This window comes from Sinocyclocheilus anshuiensis, unplaced genomic scaffold, assembly GCF_001515605.1.
Source record: "Sinocyclocheilus anshuiensis isolate Anshui unplaced genomic scaffold, SAMN03320099.WGS_v1.1 scaffold1003, whole genome shotgun sequence".
Taxonomy (NCBI): Eukaryota; Metazoa; Chordata; class Actinopteri; order Cypriniformes; family Cyprinidae; genus Sinocyclocheilus; species Sinocyclocheilus anshuiensis.
Window position 1 is genome coordinate 484780 of NW_015542495.1, and position 5995 is coordinate 490774.

Sequence of the window (5995 nt, forward strand, 5' to 3'; positions counted from 1 at the left end):
CAAAAGGGTGCTTCTACTAAATACTGAGCAAAGGGTCTGAATACTTAGGACCATGTGATATTTCAGTTTTTCTTTTTTCATAAATCTGCAAAAATGTCAACGATTCTGTGTTTTTCTGTCAATATGGGGTGCTGTGTGTACATTAATGAGGAAAAAAAATTAACTTAAATGATTTTAGCAAATGGCTGCAATATAACAAAGAGTGAAAAATTTAAGGGGGTCTGAATACTTTCCGTACCCACTGTATATTTGTAGAGCGAAAACATTAAGGTTTATTCTCACTGTATGTGTTTTTGAAAAATTAATAGATAAGGATACAAATTAGTATTTAACAGACTATTAGGTCACATTTAAAAAATGTATAAGTGTTATTGCAGTATTAATAAACTTTTAAACTAAGTAGCATTTATTTTAAGAAAGATAATATAAGCTCAAATTTCAAGCAGTTTTACAAATAGAAGCATGCTAGGTTTTAAACTATAGATATATTTTTCAAACTGAACACAATGTTTTTGACACATGTGGTTGTCATGTGTTACTGTGATGAACAACGCTGTATTTACTCTTCTACTGAACATTTATGTGAACTTGAGGGGACCAACTTCTTACACTACACACCAGTAATAAGCACCTTGACACCATTTGGTTAAGCCGTTGCAAAGAATAGAGAAGTTAGATCTGAGAAACCCTTAAGCATAAATAGTTTGTAGATGCCACTTTTGATTATGTATCTAATGCAATGATATTTATATATGGCCAATCCTGTCTGATTTATTGATTTTGCTAACTGTGAAGCTTTTGTAGAATATAAATTATTTTAACATGGAGACATGTTAAACATTTTTTTTTTTTTTAGAAAAGGGAATGGGAAACTTTCACAGACTACACAAGAAGGCACTAAGAGAAGTGATCAAAATACCAATGAAGTGAGTTACAACAGAAACACAAAAACAAAACAACAATAATAATAATACTAATAAATACAAAAAAATACACGGTTTTTTTTTTTTTTTTTTAAACCAACTAAACTAGAACACAAACGGCTGAACAATTTAAAGAGACACACTAGAGCTTTGCAACACTGATTCAACCCTGTCAATCCTTCAGGTCGCTCCACACGAGAATCAAGATGACCCTGTTTATGTCATGATGTCATCTGCTGGAGCCGCAGCAAATCAAGACTCCATCATTTATTCCTCCATTGTCTTCACAAAATCGAAATCACAAGAGTTTGGTAGCGTCTCTTCACTTCATTCGGACTACGCTGTGGACCAGGATTGTTCTGAAGGGCTGTCAAAGACTGAGAGCTCAATAGGAGAGTCTTCAAGAGCCAGAGAAGCACAGGTGATTGTAAGTGCAGATGGGCGAACTAAACAAACAGAGTCAAAGCAATCAGAGGAAGAGCTGTTTGAAGACTCCTCTCAGCTTTACGCAAAGGTTAAACGCCGTAAACCATAGACAACTGGAGACTTTGCCATTCCTCTATTAGTTGTTTTCCTAAAAATATATTTCAGATAGTGTATATGTAAACAAGAGAAAAATGTTGACATTTAGCCCCATTATTGCTGACTCATCACACAGCTTTAGAGGTCACTGAGAGGTTGTGAAATGTGTTGGTTAAAAACAGATAAGCAAACTGATGAGTTAAAAGCAGTGGAGAAAGATTAGTTAAGTAAAAACTTAACTTAAAATCTTTAAGTTAAACTTTAATCTAAAAGATTAAACTAGTATTTAATCTTTTTTTGTGTGTATTATATCAGTATTCCCCAAATTTCCATTCTTTGGTGTTTTGGGGAATGTTTGGATTTGCCATGGAAATTGGAATGTGATATGTTCTAGTTTATATAAAATACTGATTTCAGAGCAACAAATATTCTGGAGTAGAAACATTTCTGAATTAATGAGTATCAAAATCAGTCTAAGATTTTCATTTGGTGCTTTTGAGGCTAAACTGATGTTCCAACAAAAGAATCTAGGGATTCTTCACAGCAACCTGTGTGTGTGTTTTATTTTCTTTCAGTTTTATTTATTTGCTTATAATCATTTAATCATTCAGTTCTTCGATTTAATCATATTCATTTACTACATGTATAATTTAAACATTTAATCATAACCTTATGAGTTATTAAGAATGATCTATAGAAGAGCAACGTGACCATATTAATAAGAAAAGCAGATTCAATATGTTTTATCTGATCTAATATCTGATTTTATAGCTGATTTCCAACATCTTTAAATGTATATTTTTCAAGGGAAAAAAAAATCTCATCTTAGAAGAGGTGTATTTAAGTCATTGTATTTGAATAATTAAGAGTTATGGATAAAAATTAACATCATGTAACAGACCCTTACATTCATACACTTAAAAATGTATGAATGTTGTTGCAATATAAAACAAACTTTCAAATCAAGTGGCATTTATTTTTTACAGATATACTTGTCAAACTGAACGCAAAAAGTATTTGACACGTGGTTTTCATGTGTTACTGTGATGAACAATGCTGTGTTTACTCTTCTACTGTACATTTATGTGAACTTGAGGGGAACCGACTTCACATTCACACCAGTAATGAGCACCTTGACACCATTTGGTTAAAAGCCAATGCAAAGAATAGAGAAGTTAGATCTGAGAAACTCTTAAGCATAAATAGTTTGTAGATTCCACTTTTGATTATTTGTATGTGATAATATTCATATATGTGACATAAATGTAGGCTGTGACTTAAAAGCAGCATTTGGAAGTATTTCAGGGTTTCCTGCATTTCAGAATTAATCTTCATCACCTGTATGGCCTATTCCACTCAATAAGACAAGGTAGATAATAAGACAAGTCATTTTAGCAAGCAACACACATAAATAAGATAATACACTTTTAGAGCACACACACACACACACACACACACACACACACACACACACAGAGACAACAACAAACACCCCTTCTATTTCTTCACTGCATTTCTCCCCCCATTGTAAGAAAGTTTGGGAGGAACACATTCAATTAATTGACCAATTTGGCACAAGAGGAGTACATTTAGATAATCAACTCGATTAGCACAAAAGTATATATCTCCTCGGACAACATGCCAAACATGCATAGGTTACTATTTGCTCAATCTGATTGCATGTAAGTGCGAACTTGTGGAAAAATAAAGTGGTAAAACAGATAATGTCCTGGAAGAAAATGTTAAGTTTACCATCTTTTCCTTCAACCCTAACACAGAAAACAATGCAATGTGCAATTCAAAATACGTAAAAGAAACGGGAAAAAACAATACAGAAATTCTTTCATATTAGAGAGTAGTTTGCTTCCTAATGTAGTTGTCTAATAAACCTGGCATTGTATATTACAAATATTGTTGAGCTTTTTTTTCTCTCTCTTTTGTAAGAGGATAAAAGCATCTCCTAAATGCATAAATATAACTTGTCAGTACATCTTGATGGATGACCACTATGAGTGAAATCCTGCACTTAATCAGCACTCTGACCAATGAGAGGACAATTTTACTCGCATGTGACTTACGTACATTTACTCGCATTTGACTTACGTACACATGGCATGCCTTAAAATGTTGACTTGTAAAAGTGAACAAAACTAAGGGCAAAATGCAACATTTTAACAATTTAAGTAAATTTTTGGAACAAAGCAAACAATCTACAGGTCAAAAACATGAAACATGTAAAATCTCCTTAAATTCCATACAAGAATAAGCATGAAGTTGTTTCTAGTTTTTACACAAAAAGATGAGATGGCCACAATGTTTGGAAATATGGTTGTGTGATAGCTTATATAGCTGCACTTTGTTTCCTGATTCTGCAAGGGTAACACTTGATAGGTGGATGGGGATTTTGGGCACAAGATTTATTTACAAGAATCCGTGTTCTTCATTTTCAGGTACAGGTGCATCTCAATAAATTAGAATGTCATGGAAAAGTTCATTTATTTCAGTAATTCAACTCAAATTGTGAAACTCGTGTAGTAAATAAATTAAATGCACACAGACTGAAGTAGTTTAAGTCTTTGGTTCTTTTAATTGTGATGATTTTGGCTCACATTTAACAAAAACCCACCAATTCACTATCTCAACCAGTTTTTTCCACGACATTCTAATTTATTGAGATGCACCTGTACATATTTGTGTGTGTGCTTGTTTTTTTCTGTGTATGTTTGTGTGTATTTCTTTGTGTTTGTGCATTGGTTTAAGGGTGTGGGGTGGTTAAGTGCTAAGAGGTGTCTAAAGCTGCTTCATGGAAGATTGGGAGGATGGGGTGTGATGTGATTTCTCTTCGGCTGATTGAAGACTAGATGTGACAAACAGTTATCTCAGCAGATGAAGTCCAGTCATTTCAATAGGAGTCCACACAATCAAGGATTGCATGTGGGGGCGAAAGTTTCCCCTTTGTAGATTTCACAATGACTTTAAGTTGGTCAGGCAGATTTGCCGCAGTGACCAACAGAAAGCTGCTTGTTTTGAAAGTGACTTCTGAGTGAGCTGTGCTTGATATGCACTGAAAAAAATGATACTACATGTTTTTAAGGTAAGTGGTTGCAAACAATTTATTTTAGCTACATTTAATTAAAAAAATATGTTGAGTCAACAAAATTTGTTTATTTAAATGACATACAGCAAAATAAAATTTTGGTCATATGGCCTATCCCTAGTTGCCATAGTTAGTCGTTTGTTAATTGATTAGTCCCACCTGTTCCTTGTTTTATCCCAAATTTATCCTGTGTATTTATACCCGCTGTTGTGGGATGTAGTTTTTTGTTTGTTTTGGTCTGTGTATGGTTTGGTTTGTGGTTCTAGACATATTTCTTATTGAACCACTCCTTGCCTGAACCGGTGACAAAAATGAGAGACATGGAAAATATTTGTTGTCTATGCTACTGTTAGGAAGTTTAGGGTTGGTAAGTTGTTTTAATGCATCCTTACCAAGTAAAAGTCATTTTGTTGGGATTTCATTAGAAACTGAGACCCCAAACTTTTGAACTGTAGTATATATGAATTTAAAATTTGCCAGAGTAATTGGTGAAAAGTTTCACAGTTTTTCATAGTTTTTATTCAGTTACATATGGTCCATAAATGTACAGATTCGTGATCTGCCACTTAGTGTCCGTGTTAATGTCCTTGTATTCTAATTATGACTCAAATTTTTTCTTGCTTCATGATGTTGAGTGTAATAAGCAGATTTGTAAGATCTGGTTTAAGACAAACTGCAGTATTGTGAGGTCCTTAAAAAAAAAATCAAGAGTGGGTCAATCCAGACTGAAATTCTGTCAGTGTGGACAGGTGTGGTGTAAAGCTTATGGGAACAGGGGAGTACTTTTTGATGCTCTTTTCAGTTAATAGAAACCTTCTGTTTTCGAGTCGGAGTCTCAAGTCCTGCTGGCAGGTTGTTGCCAGCCTTTGAGCTGAGAAGGCTGTGGGTCGTCTGTAGTGATGGAGCCATCAGAAGAAGATATACTTCAATGTCCATGAGTTCCAGAGGACTCGACTCATTAAAAGTCCATTTTAAATTAGATTTTTTTTATTTTTTTTTATTTTATGATTGAAGGTTTATGTATAAAGTTGTTTTTCATTTTTTGAAAGTTTTTAAATGAAGTTGCGCAATGACTGACTACTTAATAATCAACTTTTCTTAATCAACTAATCACTGTTAAGATTGTGCCTGACATCCTGCCAATAAAAATGTTAGATGGAATCTCCATGTTAGAAATATTAGATCCCGTTTGCCAAATCCCATCAGATGATTTAATGCAGGTTTTGTCTAATATCCAAGATTGTCAATTTTGTTGGCTACATAAAACCTGCTAACAGCGAGCCTTGTCTGATACCCCTAATTAAAACTGTTAACTAAAATCTTTCTATCAGCCTGAGAAGTTAACCGGTATATTTTAAATTGGTTGATGTGTTAATTTGTGAAATGTTCTTATAGAACATAAGTATTCAAATTATTGAACATGCTGTGATAATAAATTGATCCCACTAAAACT